Here is a 23,155-nt window from a genome sequence, read left to right on the forward strand (position 1 = left end):
AAGCCGCTGCTGCCAGCGAGCTCTCCATAGTCCAAGAGCAAGCTTTGCCCCATCCTGGACCTTCATTTGAGGTATTCGGGTTAAGTAATCCCAGAGAAGACCTCACCCATCGGACCAAGTCACCCCAATATGATTGACTGTCAGATCGAATTCCCATAACATTTCCCCCTTTTAGTCCAAAATAAAAAGGAGGGTTCTAGCCCTAAGGTAATACAGCCTACATACAATAAGAACAATTACCAAGTATTGTCCAGAAGAAAGAAAAGGTAGTAACATAAACAAAAATGAAATTACAGACTATAAGAACAATGTCACATAGGAAATACATTCTAGATGTCCAGACCATAGGCAACTGGCAAATTATAGATATTACTCCATTAGCTGTCCTTTTCTGCAGAATCTAGGCTTGTACCTGATATGTTCTTAGCTAAGATTCAGGAGGAATGGAACTGTAACTATCTGTCTTCAATCCCATCAAAGGTCTGAAAAGGAAAATAATATTATCTGAGTAGCAAGAAGTGTGAGCAAGTGACTTCCAAAATGTAAGAAATGACAGAAACAGCTGGCTGCCTGGACAGTCACCCACGTTTCCTCTTCAACATTGGGGCACCCAACTTTGGCCTACAGGCCTAGCATATCTGACAGACTTTCCTGTGAAACAGGGAATTTTGAAAGACTGTTCTAGCTTGTCCTGGCAAAGTTCATCAGTAGTTTCTCTTTGTGTCTTGCTTGTCCAGATTGGACAAAATATTTACCATCAGCAGTCAAGGCAGGACAATTTTTTGCCCAATAGGCCAGTTTGGTCAAGAAAGAAACAAACTCCATATGGAGTGTCTTTGATGCCCATCATCCTCTTGGGAGTAGATGGGTACTGCCAGAATTCAATTGAATTCTAAGTTACTAAAACATTTAAATGCAGCCAGGTGGTGGTGGCATGTGCCTTTAATCCGAGCACTTGGGAGGCAGAGGCAGGCACATCTCAGTGAGTTCAAGACCAGTCTGGTCTACAGAGTGAGTAGACAGGCTCCAAAGTGACAAAGAGAAACCCTGTCTAGAAAAACAAAAACAAACAAACCAAAACCCCAAAATTGTTTAAATGCCATATTTTGTAGGTGTTTGAAGATTACCTATCTTTATGGGATATATCTCTGCACACCTAGAAAGCCCCACTAACATGACTTTAAGTTTGACAAGCATGGGTGACTATTAACCTGTAATTCTTATTAACCTATATAGCTTAAAGCTTCACATCGTAAAAATAAACAGGCTGTAAGGAGCAACAAGATGTATCAGAGAACAGGTAATGCCATAAAACCACATGGCAAAATATAGATTAGTGGAAATGGGTTAATTTAAGTTGTAAGAGCTAGGTAGCCATAAGACTAAACAATAGCCCAAGCAGTTTGTAATTAATATTAAAGCCACTGAATGATTATTTAGGAGCAGCTTCAGGATGGGGCGGGACAGAGAAACCTCTGTTTACACTCAGAGTCATTGAGTGAGCTGGGCTTGATGGTAAGCACCTATAATCCTAGCACCTGGAAGGCAAACTCCAGCTGAACTCTGTGAATTCAAGTCCAGCCTGTTGGTCTAGTCAGTGATACCCTGTCTAAAAGAAAAAAGAAAAGAGGAAGGAAGGAAGGAAGGAAGGAAGGAAGGAAGGAAGGAAGGAAGGAAGGAAGGTGTGCCCCAGGTGTGGTGGCGCACACCTTTAATCCCAGCACTCCAGAAGCAGAGTCAGGAAGATCTCTGTGAGTTCATGACCAACTTGGTCTACAGAGCAAGTTCTAGGGCACCTAAGGCTACACAAAGAAACCCTGTCTTGAAAAGAAAAAAAAAAAGAAAGGAAGGAAGGACAGAAGGAAGGAAGAAAGGAAAAGAAAAGAAGAAAAGAAAGAAGGAAGGAAGGAAAAGAAAAGAAGAAAAGAAAGAAGGGAGGAAGGAAGGAAGGGAGGGAGGGGAGGAGGGAGGAAAGGGAGAAGGAAGGAAGGAAGGAAGGAAGGAAGGAAGGAAGGAAGGAAGGAAGAGGGTACTGACCATGACTATCAAAAGACCTGTGACAACCAGGCCTTCTGATGGCCTAGCCTGAGGAAGGATAAAGCTGTTGAGTATTCACCAGTGCCAGCACGGTCTCCATAGGGGTGGACAGCTCCTGCCAAGCGAGCAGGCCCCTCTCCTTGTTGACCCTGTTTAGTTTACATGTCCTGTTGTCGGGTTCTTCTCCTCCTAGCTCAGTGTGCTCACTAAACGGCCTTGGCTCCTGGTTATGTGGAAACATGCTTCAAGCACAGAACCCCGAGCATCAGGCAGGATGACAGTGTAATCTTAGCTCCTGAGCAAAATGACTCTCACAATGCCGTCAGTACAGCGTGCGCATTAGCATCTGAATACACTCCATAATAAGTATGCTAATTATAGAAGGGAAGAATACTTGAGGAATAAAATGAGCTGTGATCATTAGCGGAGAAAGGGGCCAGCAGCTCGTGGCATGGGCTGCTGCCTGACAGGATTCTAAAGGACGCGATGACCCTCATCCCAAGGAGCAGGGAATCACCGTCATGATAGGAAGTGAATTGATGGTGCGATAGTGATAAGAATCTCTTTTAAAGCAAGCATGATACAGTTTAAACAAGCATATTCCGATTTTCTACTATTATGAATGTGGAGAGAGAGAGAGAGAGAGAGAGAGAGAGAGAGAGAGAGAGGAGAAAAACAAAAATAAACTAAGAGGCCGGGCGGTGGTGGCACACGCCTTTAATCCCAGCACTCGGGAGGCAGAGGCAGGCGGATCTCTGAGTTCGAGGCCAGCCTGGTCTACAAGAGCTAGCTCCAGGACAGGCTCTAGAAACTACAGGGAAACCCTGTCTCGAAAAACCAAAAAAAAATAAAATAAAATAAAATAAAATAAAATAAACTAAGAACCTGTCTTGAGGCCTGGTGATGCAAGCCTGTAATTCCAGCTGCTCGGAGGCTGAGGCAGGAGGATCACAAGTTTAATACCTAGCCACGCTACAAAGTGAGCTTAAGTCCAGTCTGGGCAACTTTGTAAGACCCTGTCTGAAAACGAAAAGTAAAAAGGGAACTGGGGTTGTAGGTGGGTGGTACCTACATGTATGAGGCCCTAAATCCAACCCCAGATACACACACACACACACACACACAGAGAGAGAGAGAGAGAGAGAGAGAGAGAGAGAGGAATGAAAGTTGGAGCCAGGGCTGTGAGGCAGCTCATCCAGTAAAGTATGTGGCAATGCAAACATGAAGATTGACTCTAGTCCCTCGCACCCATGTAAAAAACTGGGCATAGTGGCAAAGGTTTGTAATCCCATAACTGGAGAGGCAAAGCCAATCAGATCCCTGGGGCTCTCTGGCCAGCAGCCTACCCCAACGGGTGAGTCCCGAGTTCCAGTGAGATAGCCTGTCTCAAGAAAACAGGGCGGCTGGGGGCCTGAGGAGATAGGTCAGCAGGTAAAAGCACTTGCTGCTTTTTCAGAGGACCCATACCTCTGGCCCCCAGGCACCTGCACTCATGTGCATGTAGCCTCACACAGACACGCAGACATACGCATAATTTAAATAGTCTCTTCTTTTTGTTTTGTGAGACAGGGTTTCTCTATGTGGTTCTGGCTGCCCTGAAACTAGTTCTGAAGACCAGGCTGGTCTCGAACTCACAGAGATCCACCTGCCTCTGCCTCCTGGGTGCTGGGATCAACGACATACGCCACCATTGCCTGGCCCAACCAGTGCTCTTATCACTGAACCACCTCTCCAGCCCCTGGCTTCCATCTCTAGAACCTCCCCCCAACACAAATAAGATGTTATTTAAGGCTGGTGTGGTATCCCACACCAGTAGTCTTAGAGGTAGGAGAATTTCTAGTTTGATACCAGTCTGAGCTATTTTGTCTAACTTTTCCTGGGGGTAAGGGGACTATGAACAAATGTGTCTGTTTACCAGAAAGGGGGCCAACAACAGATCACAAAAGAGGATTCCACCCCAGCAAGCTTGAGTAAGCCCTTAATGCATTGAGGGGTTCCTTCTGTCAAGACAAAACGTTCTAGAGCAAGGTAGCAGTCGGTCTGACGGGGTGAAGATCCTGTGTATTCTGAGACGCTCCAGTGGAGCTCACCACACACTGCACAGGGCACACACTGTATAGGGTGGCAATTCTTCTTGAGGGTTCTCTCATCCTGGAAGTTGTCTTAGCATACCTTCCCACAGCTCCGCTTCTGAAAGGGGTGACATACATCTTCGTTGCTCTGATGTGCGAGGCTCTTTAAAACGACACACCAGGCCTAACATGGCGGCAACACATCTGTTCTCCAGCTCTAAGTCTGAGGCAGGAAGGCAGTTTGAGGCCAGCAGGAACAACCCAATGAAACTGCCTCAAGTAAAGCAAATCAGAAGAACCATCCCAGCACTGCCTGCTGTGGCCAGGAGGATCTTGAGTTCAGAAATTTGAAGCCAGCCTGGGCTAAAAAGCAAGGTCCTGTTTTTAAAAATAATATTAAATGCCCGATGGTGGTGGCACGTCTTTAATCCTAGCACTCTGGAGGCAGAGGTAGATGGATCTCTGTGACTTAGAGGCCAGCCTGGTCTACAAAGTAAGTTCAAGGACAGTCAGGCCTGTTACACAGAGAAATTCTATTTCAAAAAACAAACAAACAAAAAATTAATATTTTTAAAAGCATGGTATACACTTCTCAGAACTCTCAAGGTAGAGGCTGGAAGACCAGAAAATTCAAGGTCACTCTCCAGTATACGGCAAATCTGAAGCTAGCCTGGGTTACATGAGACTTTGTCTTCAAATACACATGTACGGACCAATGACATGACTCTGTGTAAGGACACCTGAAGCCAGGCCTAATGGTTAGTTAGGTGGATCTTTGTGAGTTCAAGGCTAGCCTGTTTTACAGAGCGAGTTCCAGGACAGCAAAGGCTACATAGAGAAACCCTGTCTGGGAAAAAAAAAAAAAAAACTTTAAATATACAATCAGGCATGGCAGATGCCTTTAATCCCAGCATTTAGGAGACAGAGGTAAGCAGATTTCTGTGAATTCAAGACCAACCTGATAAACACAGTGACTTCCAGGACAGTCAGGGCTACACAGTGAGACCCTGTTTCAAAAAGCAACCATAACAAAATAATTAAGTATATGCTTCATGGGCCTAGCGGTGGTGGCACACGCCTTTAATCCCAGCACTCGGGAGGCAGAGGCAGGCGGATCTCTGTGAGTTCAAGGCCAGCCTGGTCTACAAGAGCTAGTTCCAGGACATGCTTCAAAACCCCAGAGAAGGGGCTGGAGAGATGGCTCAGTGGTTAAGAGCACTGACTGAATTCAATTTCCCAGCAACCACATGGTGGCTCACAGCCATCTATAATGAGATCTGGCGCCCCCCTTCTGGCATACGGGCACACGTGGAAGGAAGAGAAACCTTGTCTCAAAAAACCAAAAAAGTGTGTGTGTGTGTGTGTGTGTGTGTGTGTGTGCGTGCGCGCACAGCAGCAGGTTCAAGCTGGAGAGTCCTGATCCCTCTGTTGAAAAAAGACACAGAAGGGACGGACCCGTTTAAGTTACACACAACCCCACACTGGACCAACATCCCCTTACTCCTGCAATGCTGTTTTCCCCCTAAGAGCCAAAGATTCCCAGCCCTTTCTTTTTAGTTTCTCTCAAAGTGGGAGGAATACTTGACTAACGGCAGCCTGAGGTACCTAACCAAAAGATGGCTCAATGGTTAAAAGCATGCTCTGCTCACACAGAGGACCCAAACTTGATTTCCAGCACTTAGAACCAGTGGTTCGTAGATGCCGGCAACGCCAGCTGCAGGGGATCTGACGCCCTCTTCTGGCTTCCACGAACACCTGCAATCACAACACACAGACGCATATAAATAAAAATAAATCTTCAAGAAAGATCTTAAAAGGGGTGCGTGGAGGGCAGTGCTCTGAGACCTTGGATAGCTGAAACTGTCTTCATCCCGCGGTCCTTACTGTGGAATGAGACTCTCACTGCACTAATTGCATAGATTCTAAGACAAACAGCGATGTTAAGGTTCAAACCTGGGACAAACAGCAAACACAGGTGCCTATTTACGTATCAAAGCTGACCTGGTCGCCAGGTTCTCCCAGCAGCCCCCAGTCCCTATCAATTACAGGCTCCTTCTGGTTGGCTGGTACCAACCCCCTACCCTAAACTTCCCCACCCAGGGACTGAGCTAATTCGGTTCTCCTACTTGCCCTTCCCTCTATAATTCAGCCATTTTATTTACCCGGATCTGCTCGGTTACCTTTACTCCCCTCTCCCTCCTGCTTCTCCTCACGAGGCCTGGCTCAGGGTCATGTTCCCTGGAGACTCTGCCAGATGTCCCTGCCACTGGCTATGTTCTCCCTCACATCTACAATAAACCCTCTCCTCCACCGTACCTAGGAGCAGTCATGTCCTTCCTTTCGGGTTCTTTTTTCATGCAAACACTTTGCTCAGACTGTTGTAACTCAGAACGTCATTGAGGACTTTTGAGCCATTGATTTCTGATCTTATGGCTCTCTCTCTATTTGAACCTGTCTTCCTCTCAGGACTTTTAGCATGCCTGAGATTCCATTCCATAGCATCCCTTGGGGGACTCCAGCAATCTAAAGGAATCATGACAGAGTACTCCCCAACAATTACATCCTTACAGATAAGTTACTAAAAATATCAATAACATCTGTGATTCCCTCAGTGAAAATAGCAGCTGACTTCCTGATCGTCCTGCCTTGGTTATTGCTAATTATCAGCTTGACACAATCTAGAGCCACTCGGTCTAGATCAACCCACTGGATTGACCCGTGTGCATGCCCTTGAGGGACTTTCTTAATTGGTGCAACTAAGATGGGAAGACCCACTTTGGATGTAAGCCCTCTCTCTGCTCTTGGCTGTGGGTGTGACTAGCTGCTTTAAATAACTGCCTCAACTTCCCCGAAGTGAGGGGGGACCTGGAATCCTGAACTGAAGAAGCCCTCTCTCCCTTGATGTGGCTCTTGTCAGGCTGTTTTACAACAGTAGCATGAAACAGACCGGGACACACCCCCAAAACAGTGTCTGTGAGCCTCTGAGACAGCCTGGTTCCCACAGACTTCCCAGTCCCCTTCGTAGAGACTCCCTTCTACACGTGGATGGATGTCCCAGGGCACTGGCCACTCAGGAAAGGTGGGAGACAGCTCTGTGCTGCTAGCAAGCAATTTGGAGAAAGTGGAGAGAAGTTAGGGATTGGAAGCATGTGCACATGTGGTATGTGTTTGGTGTGCGGTGTGTGTCTGTGTGTGGTGTCTGTGTGTCTGTGTGCCCTTCTATTTAATATATAAATATATCACATCTAAAACTGTTGATAGAACTGGGGAGCTGGCACACACCTTTAATCCCAACACTTGGGAGGCAGAGGCAGGTGGAACTCTGTGACTTTGAATTAGCCTGGTCTACATACTGAGTTCTAGGACAGCCAGAGCTACACAGTAAGACCCTGCTTTAGGGCTGGAGAGATGGCTCAGGTTAAAAGCACTGACTGCTCTTCCAGAGGACCCGAGGTTCAATTCCCAGTACCCACATGTGACAGCTGTAACTCCAGTTCCAGAGAATCTTACACCTTCACACTAATGCACATAAAATAAAGTTAAATGAATTATTTTTTAAAAGACCTACTTGAAGAAGAAGACAAAGAAGAAGGAGAAGGAGGGAAGGAAGGGAGAGAGGAAGGAAAGAAGGAAGGAAGGAAGGAAGGAAGGAAGGAAGGAAGGAAGGAAGGGAAAAGGAAAGATGTTACTGGAAGGGCTGGAGAGATGATACTGTGGTTAAGAGCATTCACTGCTCTTGCAGAGGACTTGGGTTCCCTTCCCAGCCCCATATAGCAGCTAACAATTGCCTGTAAGTCTAGTTCCAACATCCTCTTCTGGCTCTGTGGGCTCCAAGAATACAAGTGGTACACAAACATACAGGCAGGCAAAACTCCCAAACAGAAAATGAAAAGATAATAAAAATGAATAAAAGATAATAAAAAAATGAAGAGAATAAACTTTGACAAGCTAGCAAAATTTGTAGAATAAAAATTTTTAGATGCTTGGACAATGGTGGTACATACATACCTTTAATGCAAGCACTTGAGAGGTATAATTAGCAGGTGGATTCTGAGTTCAAGGCCAGCCTGGTCTACAAAGTGAGTTCCAGGACAGCCAGGGTTACACAGAGAAACCATGTCTGGGGGGGGGGGGCGGAGAATGAATGTTAACAGATTTTATACTTATGGAATATCAGAGCATGCTCTAAAACTTTGGCATTAGAAGCTCTTAAAAATTAAAAATATGATCACTAAGACTAAGACAAATTTAGTTATCTTAAATCAGTTCTTTCTCCAGAGAAGAATCCTGTCATTTCTTACCTTTGGAGACTGGCTACTAGCATTCTAGAGTTAAGCAGGGCAAAGAGAGCTGGAAGATTCATTATTTGGGTTGTGACTTTCCACCTATTTCCCTACATTTTATCTTTTCCCTTTTGCAAACACTGAATAGTCAGGTGTTAGGCCTTCTGGGCCAATCTCTAAATTATATATATACACAAATACAATAATCAAATATTTAAATGCATACATAACACTTAAATATAAAAAAACTTAAATAAATATATAGTTCTGTATAACAATGAATATAAATATGTAATTTATACAATTTACTATATGTATATACATATAAATACAATAATATATAATACACATGACAGTTGAAGATACAAAATAATCCCACACTAGTTCAGAATTACATATAATAAAAAGTTATTTATTTAGGGGAGACTTATTTGTTGGGGCGGCTGACCAATCCCTTGTCTGAGGGGCGTGGCCGCTCCAGGGGCAAAACATACCTTTAAAAGAACCGGGTTTGCCGTGTGGTGGCGCACACCTTTAATCCCAGCACTCGGGAGGCAGAGGCAGGCGGATCTCTGTGAGTTCGAGACCAGCCTGGTCTACAAGAGCTAGTTCCAGGACAGGCTCCAAAGCTGCAGAGAAACCCTGTCTCGAAAAAAAAAAAAAAAAAAAAAAAAAAAAAAAAAAAAAAAAGAACAGGGTTTGGGTAGGTCCGCCCCTTCTTCTGCTTGAAGCGACCAACTTTGGCTAAGGCCTAGAGTAACTGACAGACCATTTTCAGGGGCAGGAAAATTTTCAAAACCATCTTACCCTGTCTTGGCAAGATTTGACAGTCTTTTTTTTCTTTTTTCTTTTTCTTTTTTTTGTATCCTGCTGTCTAGTCCAGACTACTTTGTCAGTGGTCAGTTTCTTGACCAAAGGCCAGTTGTTCCAAGAAGAAGACAAACTCCAAGTGGAGTGTATTTGGTGCTCAACATTCTCCTGGGAATAGATCAGTGCTGCCAGGAGCAATCGTGTCTCATTTCAACAGAATCCTAAGTTATTTTAATGCCATGATCTATAGATCTTTGAAGTGGTTGAAGGTTACCTATCTGTGCAGAATACAGTCTCTATGTATCTAAAGAACCTAATTAGTCTGACGAAAAGTACAACAAACATGAATGACTATTGACCTATAATACTTAATACCTATATAACTTAAAGATTAAGACTTCATATCAGAATAGTAAACAATCTTTAAACAACTGTACAGTAAAGGAGGACAATGACATCAAAATGTAAACAATGTATAAATATCTTAATTAGAGGTAGAAATATATAAAGCAATATGATAAATATATACTACGATATACAAAATGTCTTAAAGAGAAGTGGAAACATGCATGCATACAATATGACAACATAACTTTGCATAGGTGTATAAATTTTGTAAACAGAAATAACAAATATAATTTGAACTTGTATCAATATACAAAAAACTATACCAGTGTAAATTGTCCATAAATAATAGCTCACAAGTATTCACTCTATTACTCACTATTATTAGTGTGAATAAGTTCAAACTAAATTACCTATTATTCCATTCAATCTTCTTTTTTTTCTTTTTGTTTTTTTTTTAATTTTTTTTCTCTTTTTTTTTCAATCTTCTTTTTTTTTTTGAGATCTCTAGGCCTAGATAATTTCCATCCCAACCCCCAACCCTATGCGAGTAATAGTCAACCCATAAATGGTATCTCTAACCGTGAGGACAAAATTTGTTGGGAGAGGGGATGTTGCTATCTAAAATTGCTTCCTGCTGTCACGGGGGTAATGTTTTTCTATGGGATCCTGTAAAAGTAAAATGGTGGTTAAGTTTCAAGATTGCTGTTTTGTATAATTACAAATGGTTTCTGAGTAGTCGATAGAATCTGTTTCTTTGTTTGTTTGGAAGTTCTTATTTGGAATTCTGGCCAGAACATTGGCCTGGTACTCACTGGGTAGCCCAGGCTAGTGGTAATCCTTCAAGCTGAACCTCCTAAGGATTGGCTAGGCCAACCTATGTTAATTAGCGGGAACATTTCTGACAGTCAACAGCTAGGCTGAGTAAACGAACATTATTTGAAAGAGAGATAAGGGAGATATGAAATGGTTGAGTTTTTAAAAAATCAGCTAAACTGTGGTGGAGCAGGCCTTTAATACCAGCACTCGGGAGGCAAAGGCGGGCAGATCTCTGTGAGTTTGTGGCCAGCCTGGTCTACAGAGCTAGTTTCAGGCCAGGCTCCAAAGCTACAGAGAAACCCTGTCTTGAAAAATCAAAACCAAAATGAAATATAGGTTTATTTGGCTGGGCAGTAGGTAGTGTTGCACACTTTTAATCCCAGCACTTGGGAGGCAGAAGCAGGTGAGTTCAAGGCCAACCTGGTTTATAGAGCTAGTCTCAGGTCAGCTAAGGCTGTTGCACAGAGAAACCCTGTCTCAAAAAAAAAAAAAAAAAAAAAAGAGCCGGGCGGTGGTGGCGCACGCCTTTAATCCCAGCACTCGGGAGGCAGAGGCAGGCGAATCTCTGAGTTCGTAGGCCAGCCTGGTCTACAAGAGCTAGTTCCAGGACAGACTCTAGAAACTACAGGGAAACCCTGTCTCGAAAAAAACCAAAAAAAAAAAAAAAAAGAAGAAGAAAAAAAAGAAAAGAAAAAGAGTCAGGGCTGGAGAAATGACTCAGGAGTTAAGAGCACTGACTGCTGTCTAGATTAAATTCCCAGCACCTGCGTGGCAGCTCCGAACAGTCTGTAACTCCAGTTCTGGGGGACCTGGCACCCTCACACAGATATACATGTATGCAAAACCTACACGCACATATAGAAAAATCTTTTTAAAAAAAGGAATGCAAAGAGAGTATGAGTTTTTTGTTAAATAAACTGTGGAGTTTATTTAAGAAGAGAAGAAGGAACGGAGAGATATAGAGGAAGGGATGGAGGGAGGGAGAGAGGGAGGAGAGAGAGAGGGAGGGAGATAGAGCTGCCTGACTCTTCAAAAGAATGGTGTGGGAGGGGAAAGGGACCTGGAGTGGGAGGAGCTTGTCTCTTAAAGGGACCTTTGCACCTGTGTAATGACTAGCAGCCATAGGCTCCTGGGCTGACTAGGGTACTACCTGGGTTCATCCTGCCAGGTGACAGGACATAATCCTAACAGAGTAGACAGTGGCCAAAACAACTACTGTGTCAATCTGTATTTTAAGCAAACTTTGTACTATTTCTAAAGTCTCTAGAATAGACAAGGTTTTCCTGAAAAATGTTTCCCTCTCCTGTTGATCTACACACCTGTTTGGACTTAATATCCTCCCCACTCCCCAGACAGGGTTTCTCTGTGTAGTCCTGGCTGTCTGGCTTTGCACTCTGAGATCTGCCTGCCTCTGCCTTCCGAATGCTAGGGTTAAAGGCCTGTGCTACCACCCGACTTGGATTGACTCTTAAGGGAAAGGACAAAGGTATGGTACATCTTTGTTCTTTACTAGAAATCCTACAGCTGAGCAATACTCTTGTAAGGTTTCGATAGTTATCTATTACTGACCTTCTAGGCAGTGCACAGTGTCCCATCTCCACCAGGTCAGAGTTACGACAAAGGTATCCCCCTCTGCCAACCAGTCATCAAAAGTCCTGCATTTCCAAGCCTGATTCTGCAGGCTGCTGTTTCTGAAGTGGGGGTCCTTTCCCAATGACCTTCAATCCCGGTCACTTCTAACCAGCTATCTTGTCTAATCCTCAATGTATTTCTCTCTCTCTCTCTCTCTCTCTCTCTCTCTCTCTCTCTCTCTCTCTCTCTCGTCTTTGTGTATATTCACTTCTCCACATCTGTGTGATGTAAGATCAAATTCATCCATCCCATTGTCAAAATTACAATAGTTTATTGTACAGAGTTTATTTGGCTCCATTTTCTTTGGTTTTTCGAGACAGGGTTTCTCTGTAGCTTTGAAGCCTTTCCTAGAAATCTCTCTGTAGACCAGGCTGTTCTCAAACTCACAGAGATCTGCCTATCTCTGCCACCACTGCCCGGCTATTGGCTCCATTTTTTAATCCTAGAATCAAGTAACCTTTCATAAAAGAGAAAAAGAGCTTCAGTGAATCAAGCAGGGCAGGCTATTTTATGCACAGAAAGCTGAAGGAAGCCAAGAGGGAAACGAACAGTGGATCTGTCCTGTCAAAGCTCATTTTTTCTTTCTTTGATTTCAGTCTCTCTCTGTCCTTGAACACAGTGTGTAGCCTAGACCGTCATCCAATTCACAGGGATGCTCCTGCCTCAGCCTTCCAAGTGCTGGGATTCATAGAGGTGTTGGATCTCCCTGGGCCTGGAGTTACAGGAAGTTGTGAGCCATCCAACAAGGGTGCTGACCTCAAGTCTTCTGGAAGAGCAGGAAAATGTGAATCAATGCATCTGGGCAAAGCTTTCCCTGCTAGGGCTGACCTAACAAACAAATAAAAAAAAATAGAGACAGAGAGAGAGAGTGAGAAAGAGAGGAGGGGAGGCGGAGAAAGGAGAAAGTGGATCAGTCATTTCAAAAGCACTTTCTCTATAAAACGGGGACCAGGAGACAGAATGGTACAGAAACAGCAGCTGAGGCAGGTTAGTTCAGTTAGTTCACCCTACTTTTTTGCCTAAGGAGTATAGCCGGGGAAGCTTCACTATCAGACCTGTTGAAACTGGTCTGTTGGGAAATCTGGCTGTTATCTCCTTCTCTCTCCAGGTTTCTAGGAAGATGAGATCACAGCTTTAACTTGGTGACAGGGAACTTCAGCATGGATGACTCCATTTTTATTTTTAGTCTGGTCTGTTGAGTAGCTGGGCAAGCACAATGGCTTTTTATAAAGTTTGCTTAATAATGAAACCAGATATAGTGACACATGCCTGTGACCCCAACACTGTATGATGAAGGCAGGAATAGCATAATTTCACAGTCATCTGCAGCTACATGTGAGTTGTCCAGCCTAGGATAGAGAAACCCTGACTTCAAAAACCAGAGGAACTGGAAAGACGACTCAGTTGGTCAAAGAGTGCTTCTTGCTCTTCCAGGAGACTTGAGGTCAGCACCCATGTTGGATGGCTCACAACCGCCTGTAACTCCAGGTCCAGGGAGATCCAACACCTCTGGCCCCACACGTACGAACCCACATACAGACATATACACATAATTAAAAACAATGAAAATAAACCACACACACACACACACACACACACACACACACCTATAGATAGGCACACAGTGTAAGAGCAACTGAAGAAGACACCCAGGGTCAACATCTGGCTTCCACGTAGACACACACAGAGACACACACACACACACAATTAAAATATACATCTTTCTTAAGGCTTGATATGGTGTGGTGACATATGCCTTAAATCCCAGCACTTGGGAGACATATCTCTGTGAGTTTAAGACCAGCTTGGTCTACAGAGTGAGTTCCAGGACAGCCAGAATTTTGAAAGCCTGTCTTTAAATAAATAAATAAATAGAACTTTTTGCTGTTGTTGTTTGAGACAGGGTTTCTCAGTAGCTGTGGGACTGTCCTGGAACTTGCTCTGTAGACCAGACTGGCCACAAACTCACAGAGATCTGCCTGCCTCTGCCTCCCAAATGCTGAGATTAAATTCAGGGCCAGCTTGACCTACATGAGAAAAATAAAATAAAAACATCAAAAAAGTGAAAATTAATTAAAATAGGAAAGCTATATCCTTGTGAACTTACTTGCTGATGAAGCTTTTAGTTTTTGCTTAGATATGCTAAAAATTCACTCTCCTATAGTATACAAGTCAGTGTTCTCAGTACAATCACCACCACTACCAAATTCTAGAATATTCTATTACTTCCTACCTAAATAAACCTCACAGTCCTTACTAGTCACTTTTCCCGTTGTTCCTAGCCCCGATACTTCTGACATACCATCTGTTTCTATGGGTCTGCCTTTTTTGGCGTTTTGTTTTGTTTTGTTTGAGACAGGGTTTTTCTGTGTATCCTTGGCTGTCCTTGAACTCATTCTGTAGACTAGGCGGGCCTCGAACTCACAGAGATCCAACTGCCTCTGCCTCCCGAGTGCTGGGATTAAAGACGTGCACCACCACCGCCCAGCTTAGAATATCCTGGGTGAGGGATTACTAATTAACGAGCAGTTACACCTCTGAAGAAAATGTTCTTGTCCCAGGGACAATTAACTACCTACAGGCACTCAAGGGCTGGTGGGACCTCATGAGCCCGCAACCCTTGATGTGGTGGGTTTTGTTTTCCTTTTTCTTTAAAAAAATATTTTTGAGACAGCCTTTCAATACATAGACCTGGCTGCCCTGGAACTCACTCTGTAGACGGGCTGGCCTGGAACTCACAGAGATCCACCTGCCTCTGCCTCCTGGGTGCTGGGATTGAAGTTGTGCTCTATTGTGTCTGGTGACCTTGAATTCTGGATCCTCCTACCTGTCTCTTTTTGTTTTGTTTTGTTTTTTTTCCTTCGAGGCAGGGTTTCTCTGTAGCTTTGGAGCCTGTCCTGGAACTAGCTCTTGAAGATCAGGCTAGCCTCGAACTCACAGAGATCTGCCTGCCTCTGCCTCCAAGTGCTGGGATTAAAGGCGTGCACCACCACTGCCCGGCCCCATTTGTCTCTAAATGCTGAGATTATAGGCCTGAGCCACCATACCCAGTTCACTTCCTCCACACTCCATACCCTCCCCCACCTCCACCTCCCTGAGACAGGCTTTCTCTGTGTAGCCCTAGCTGCCCTGGAACTCACTCTGTAAACCAGGCTGGCCTAGAACTCACAGAGAACCAACTGTCGCTGCCCCTTGAGTGCTGGGATTAAAGGTGTGCACGATCACTGCCTAGCTGTGTTTTTAATTTTTTTTTTTTTTTGGTTTTTCGAGACATGTGTTTTTAATTTTGATAAAATATAATTTCTATGTTTTTTGTTTCACTGTCTAAGAAGATTTTGTCTATCTCAAGGTCATGAAGATTCACTCCTATATTCCCTGGGCTGGAGAGATGGCTCAGTGGGTAAGAGCACTGGCTGATCTTCCAGAGGACCTGGGTTCAATTCCCAGCACCCACATGGTGGCTCACAACTGTCTGTAATTGCAACTCCAGGAGTTCTGACACCTTCACACAGACACACATGCAGGCCAAAAACACCAATGCACGTTTAAAAAAAAAATGAAATAAAATTAAAAAGAGCATTGAAGGCTCATTAAGGAAAAGCTGTGGCCTCTTAGCCAAATGAATGAAACCTACCTCTGAGTGACATCAAGTCAGTTGTCTTCCCCTTTAAGAATTCATCCATTAGCCGGGCCGGCGGTGGTGGTGCACACCTTTAATCCCAGCACTCGGGAGGCAGAGGCAGGCGGATCTCTGAGTTCGAGGCCAGCCTGGTCTACAAGAGCTAGTTCCAGGACAGGCTCTAGAAACTACAGGAAAACCCTGTCTTGAAAACCCCCCCCCCAAAAAAGAGTTCATCCATTTAAGCTGCTCAGCTTACCCCGTGGGCAGGTAAGTTCACCATAAACTATGCTAAAGAGACATGAGGAATAATCGTTGCTTTAATAATATGCATTTCCAGGCTGGAGAGATGGCTCAGCAGTTAAGAGCACTGCCTGCTCTTCCAAAGGTCCTGAGTTCAATTCCCAGCAACCACATGGTGGCTCACAACCATCTGTAATGAGATCTGGTGCCCTCTTCTGGCCTGCAGACATACACACAGACAGAATATTGTATATATAATAAATAAATAAATATTTAAAAAATATGCATTTCCTTCCCAGAAACGCCCTTGCACAGACTCTAAGGAGCTAGCTATCCATCAGCCATAGGGGCTCACAGCCATCTGTGAAATGTTGATCATTAACAAGAGACTGGGTGAGGGACTGGAAAGACGACTCAGAGGTTAAGAGCACTGGCTGCTCTTCCAGAGGTCTGAGTTCAGTTTCCAGCAACCACATGGTGGTTCACAGCATCTGTAATGAGATCTGGTGCTGCCTTCTGATGTGTAGACAGACATGGAGGCAGAATACTGTACATATAATAAATTAATTAATTTTAAAAAAGAAAGAGACAGACAGTGGTAGTGCTTGCCTTTAATCCTAGCACTCTGAGGCAGAGGCAGGCAGATCTCTGAGTTCAAGGCCAGCCTGGTCTACAGAGTGAGTTCCTAAACAGCCAGGGCTACACAGAGAAACCCTGTCTAGAAAAAAAAGAGAGAGAGAGAGGGACTGGGTGAAAGAATTATGATGTTCCATTCATACAATTAAAAAAATGCAACCAGTACATGGTGGGCACACTTTAATCCCAGCACTCTGAGGCACAGGCAGGCAGAACTCTGTGAATTTGAGGCTAGCCTGATCTACAGAGCAAATTCTAGGGTGGCCAAGACTATGCAGACAAACCCTGTCTCAAAACAAAACAAACAAAAAAGATGCATTCTTTAAAAATGGTGGTGCACACCTTAAATCCCAGCACTCTGGAGGCAGACGCAGGAGGATCTCTGAGTTCCAGGCCAGCTTGGTCTATAAAGCAAGTTCTAGGACAACCAGAGCTAGACAGAGAAACCTTGTCTCGAAAAACTTAAAAAAAAAAGTTGAAAGTAGTGGCCGATGAAGACAGTGTTGTGGCACACACCTTTAAAGTCAACATTCAGGAGACAGAGGCAGGCTATATTGTACTGTGACATTTTTCTTATGTTTATATACAGAAAAGGAAAGATACAGCACACATGTGGTACACAAACAAACACGCAAGCAAGACACCAACATGCATAAAATAATAAAAAATTTAAAATAACTTTTAAAAGTAGGCAAAAACAAAGCTTCATTTTATACATGAATATCCTTAAAAGATAAGTATTATAGAAAATTATCCTATGTTATATTCAAAAGAAATGTCTGGGGTCTTCAGGATGGCGCAGAAGTAAAGGCACCTGCTGCCAAGCCTGAGAAGCTGAGAAGCATACACATGCCCACACAAGCCCGCAAGATAAGACAGAGTAATAATTTTTGATTTAATTAATTTATTTATTTTGGTTTTTCGAGGCAGGGTTTCTCTGTAGCTTTGGAGCCTGTCCTGGAACTTGCTTGTGGACCAGGCTGGCCTCAAACTCACAGAGATCCTCCTGCCTCTGCCTCTGCCTCCTAAGTACTGGGATTAAAGATATGTACCACTACCGCCTGGAGTAATAATTTTTTAATTATTTATTTACTTATTATGTATACAATATTCTGTCTGTATGCCTGCAGGCCAGAAGAGGACACCAGACACCATTACAGATGGTTGTGAGCCACAAGTTGTTGCTGGGAATTGAACTCAGGATCTTTGGAAGAGCAGGCAATGCTCTTAACCTCTGAGCCACCTCTCCAGCCCAAGTAATAATTTTTATTTATTTATTTATTTATTTATTTATTTATTTATTATGTATACAATATTCTGTCTGTGTGTATGCCTGCACGCCAGAAGAGGGCACCAGACCCCATTACAGATGGTTGTGAGCCACCATGTGGTTGCTGGGAATCGAACTCAGGACCTTTGGAAGAGCAGGCAATGCTCTTAACCTCTGAGCCATCTCTCCAGCCCCCCCAAGTAATAATTTTTAAAAAAAATATTAAAAAAAAAACCTCATAGCCCTCCAGGGGGTGGTGGCGCACGCCTTTAATCCCAGCACTTGGGAGACAGACACAGGTGGATCTTTGTTAGTTCAAGGCCAGCCTGGTCTCCAAGAGCAAATTTCAGGACAAGCTCCAAAAAAAAAAAAAAAAAAAAAAAAAAAAAAAAAAAAAAACCAAACAAACTCATAGCCCGCTTTGGGAAAATAAAAAACAAAAACCCTCAAATGTAATATATACAGCACTTCCTCAAGAGTGTGCTATTTTTCTTCTTTATTTCTGAAATAAGGGTGTCTTTTATCATTCATACGGATATCTGAAAGCTGGTCTCCTCTCCCCTCCTCCTGAAAGGCTGCACCCCCAGGCCATGTCCTCACAAGCTGACACTTGAGACAGAGTCACAGATGCAGAACAAAGACACCAAAGCATGAACAGGGTTTGCTCCACAACAGACATTTTTTTAAACAGATTTTTTTTTTTTTAGTGATAAGCATTTTATTTTTTTAATTATTTATTTCATTTCCTGGCCACAGTTTCCTCTCCTTCCTCTCCTTCTAGTACCTTCCCTGACCCCCAGAATTTTTTTAAGATTTACTCTAAGGATTGCATGAGCCAGGGGAGTCAAGGTCATCACAAGGGAACCCACAGAAACAACTAACCTGGGCTCATAGGAGCTCACAGACCCTGAACCAACAGCCAGGAGCCTGCATGGGACAGATCTTGGCCCTCTACATATAGTGACAGTTGTGTAGCTTGTTCTACTATGGGACGCCTAGCAGTGGAATTGGGGTCTGTCCCTAATGCCTTGGCTGGCTTTTGGAAATCTACTCCCCATACTGGGTTACCTTGCGCAGTCTTAATACAAAGAGAGGAGCTTAGTCCTACCTTAACTTGATATGCCATGCTTTATTGACACCCTTGGGAAGCCTGCCCCTTTCTGAACAGAAACAGAGGAGGGATGGATGGGGGAGCAGAGAGGAGGTGGTTGGGGAGGAGAAATGGGAGGAGGGAAAGGAGGTGAAACTACAGTCAGGACAGAAAAAAGTGCATTGCTGATGTCTGTGTGAAGGCACCAGATCCTCTGGAGCTGGAGTTACAGACAGTTGTGAATTGCCATGTGTGTGCTGGGATTGCACCAGGGTCCTCTGGAAGAGCAGCCAGTGATCTTAACCACTGAGCCATTTCTCCAATCCCCAGAACAGATATTTAAATTTTTAATTAATTAATCAATTATTTGTGGGTACTTGAGGATTGAATCTAGGGCCTCTCACACATGCTAAGTCAATGTTCTACCATCGAGATATATCTCTAAGACCTTTATTTTATTATTTTTATTTTATTTTATTCTCAAGACAGGATTTCTCTGTGTAGCCCTGGCTGTCCTGGAACTCCCTCTGTAGACCAGGCTGGTCTCGAACTCACAGAGAGCTGCCTGCCTCTGCCTCCCAAATGCTGGAATTAAAGTCATGCACCACCAACGCCCAGCTATTTTTTAAATTAGTTAATTTATTGTTTTCAAACGAGGTTGCATTCTGTAACCCAAACTGGCTTGAGATTCACTAAGTAGCTCATACTGGCCTTGAACTTATGATCCTCCTGCTCTGCCTACTGAGTAGCTGCAATCACAGGCCAGGCTGACCCTTTCATTCCTTCTGTCTGTTTTCCAGGTTTGCTACAGTACATGCACAGATAATTATGACTTGAAGCTTGCAGCCTGGCTGCCCTGGTTCCAGGGATGAGAGTGCCAGGTTATCTGGGATTTGACCTCTATGAACCCAGAAACCACTGCTTTAAGGAGTCAGTGAAAGCGCCTCAGAGAGCAGTCAGCGTCTGGAGTGAGGAGAACTCGCTGCATATCCACTGCAGAGGCTCTCAGCTGGCAAGGGGCAGGTAGGGAGAACTGGGCAACAGATGGTGGCTTCAGGCAGCAGAAGCTGGACTCTGATCAGCCCTCATGGCTCCTGACAAGGAAATCCCTGTGTGCTCCGAGAGGCTCCAGATGGTATGGTGCGGGCCACGGATGGCAGGAAGGGCACTCTGCTCTTTATGAGTCTAGCTCAGGGGCACATTCTAGGTCATTCAGGTGAGACCTGGGGCTGCAACAGACAACGAGTCTGACCTCTTGGACATTCCAAACATCAGGTTGAGATGAGCTCTCTGCTGCAGGGTAAGGAAAGTACAGGAGCAGCAGCCACACATTTTGGCCCCAGCAGAAAGTTGGGAGCCCCAAGGAAACCAGAGTACTCTGGAGCCTGGTGGCCGATGGAGGATCTTGGGCTCACACTGTGGCTGGGGTGGGGAGTAGAGCATAAAACCCTGGCTTATCACAGAAGTCACCCAGGTGGGCACGTCTGAGGTGAGAGAGGCTGGGGGGGCGGGGAGGATTGGGAGGCTGGGGCAGGATAGCATTGTTCAAAGCCAGACTGGACCATACAGTGAACTCGTGTCTCAAAAAACAAAAACAGTTCTGGTGAGACGGCTCAGCCACTAAAGGTGATGCCACCAAGTCTGAAAATCTCAACAGAACCGACTCTTGCCCTGTGACACTCATGGTCACCCACACAAAACAAAATAAAGTAATAAATGTAAAAAAAAAATCATATATACAAAATAAAATTTTCACAGGTAACGTGAGACTCAGAGAGGTCACAGAGTTTGTTCAAAAGCATACGGCTGGTGGGGGGATGAGAATCCCACCTTGCTAGACTCCTCCAGCAATTCTAATTCATCATAATGGCAGGGAAGGAAACCAGGGTGCTTTTCTGTTGTTTGCTTTTTTTTTTTTTTTTTTGAGGTAGAGTTTCACTAAGTTGCCCAGGCTAGCTCCTGTGACACAAATAATAAAAGCCTAGAGACAGATATTGGGGTTCAACCTGAAGGTCAGAATAGCAAACCATCCAGCCACTGGCTTTTACCACCACTACCTCAGTCTGTAATGGAGATCCTGCCTCCAGGAATCCTCACCCATGTGTTCAGAACATGAGCACAAGTCTATATCGGGCCGGGTTTTGTATTTGTTTTGTTTTGCTTTTACCCCTTATAGACATATACAATGAACTGTAAATATTTTATTTTTTATTTTAGGCTGGGTTTTACTGTCCAGTCCTGACTGGCCTGGAACACTCTATGTAGAGCAGGGTGGTTATAAACTCACTCTGCTTCCAAAGTGCGGGAATTCAAAAGTGTGCATCACCAGATCTAGTTTCTTTGGTTTTGGGGACAAAGTCTAACTTTATAAACCTGTCTGGCCTGGACCAGCTTGGTCAGTACACCTGTCTCCGAAATTAGAGAGATGCGCGGTTACGCAGGACTCTATGTAAATTTCAGAGGAGAAATGGGATTGGCACAGAAATGGCTGTGAGGACTAGTAGATCAGAGAGGTGAGAATGACCTCCAGTGAACCCTCGCCTCCAACAGCTGCCAGCAAACCCATGTGGCTTCACCGCCCATTTCCCAAACCCAGCAGGAAGTGGACAACAGTTCTATCCCAGGGACCCTGCCGGGATGGAGGAGCAGTGTGTGCAAACGTCCCCAGTACAGCACAGGGCACAAGGCCAGCACTTAATCATTAGACTTGACTGTCCAGAAAGAAACCTGGTTCCCTTCACAAGGGCCATACAGTGGGATGAGGCTGTCTGCATTCTGGCCCCCCTCCTGCTTCTGATTTTACCTTTTGGTGATTTCTCTCTCTGGGTTTTTCAAGACAGGGTTTCCTGTGTAGCCCGGCTGTCCTGGAACCTGCCCTTACTTAGATCAGAATGTTAGTTCCTGACACCTGTTCGCATTTCCCTTTCCTCAACAACTAAGCTGTCCGATTCTCGGTATAGCTGACGTCATTTACAATGTGCACATTTGCCAAGGCCCTCCTGCGCTCTCAAGCTGGCCCCAGGCTTCTCCTCACCATAATCATCTAGAAATGTGTAGCCTCAGACTCCTTCCTCTTCCTTCCCCCTCTCTTTCCAGTGTGATTTGAGGAGGGAACTCGAGGTTATGTACATGCTAGGCTCCGCCACTGACCTCGAGCCCTGTCCCTATACTAAGAGCTCTCATTTGTTATCCATGCCATGGTGCAGAGATAAAGGGAGACGCTGGCCTGACGGTGCTTTAGTGTGTCCCTGTGACTTTGTGTGCTCAGTGCAGCAGAGCACGTGTGTAGAGGCCAGAGATGAACTTGTGGGAGGTCAGCTTTCTCCTTCCACCGGGTCAGGTCTCTTGTCAGCCCTGAAGAGCAGTGCCTCTGGAGCCTGAGTGGCGGTGTTTCCTCTCACGGCGTTTGTGGAAGGCTTGGGTCATCTGCCACTCTGAAGTGAGGAGCATGTTCAAAGTTACCAGTGCTCAGTATTTGCTCTCTGACATTTCAAAGTTTACTGTAATTCACGCACATTCTATACACAGGTGGTTTAAGATAAAAGACGTGCTTGCTAAGTATTTTTATTACTTACTGAGTGGAGATTAGCATCCATGGAACTGAAAAGAAATCCACTTGTACAGTTGCCTCTAAGAGACTAAAACGTTTTCCACCTTCCCTCATTTTCTTCCATCTTTAGCTCAAACCACAAATTCATGGACAAGATAGTAACTGCAGGTTAGCTATGACCGCATACCGTCCCTCTTCCTCACACAGACCCATTAGCACTGACGTTAAGCACAGCAATATTTAACACCAGGCCCTGTGACAGCAGCCCCTTCAGGCCCTTGGACTGACAGTCCTGTAGACGTTGGCAGGGCGATGGGACACACCCTGTGCTGCCTGTGTTATTTATGCCTCTGGCAGTGAAGCCCCTGACAAAGAGGCATGTCACTGGAACACATGCTCTTTGTTCGCAGAGGTGCATGCCAGCACCGGCTGTGCAAGAAGGCACAGTGCCCTGTCTGTAGTCTCTCCTCCTGGACTCGCCCGCTTTCTTTTTATTTGTTGCACGCTGTGGCTGTGTTTATTAATTACTTTGTAGCTTAATCTTATAAAATACACACTTATCCTGTGGACCATTAACCACTGGAAAGAGTTTGCCTTTAGGAGATAACAGTCTCAGTGTACTAGCTAGAATGAATCCCACCCTCCTCAGGAGGCATCAGGTCACACCTCTCTAGAAGAGACTATCCCTACCAGCAGCAGCACAAGATGACACCTGGGGGCCACCTGGTCCTAAAGGCTCCCTCAACTGT

The sequence above is a fragment of the Arvicola amphibius genome, chromosome 11, assembly GCF_903992535.2.
Source record: "Arvicola amphibius chromosome 11, mArvAmp1.2, whole genome shotgun sequence".
In the NCBI taxonomy this organism is placed as follows: Eukaryota; Metazoa; Chordata; class Mammalia; order Rodentia; family Cricetidae; genus Arvicola; species Arvicola amphibius.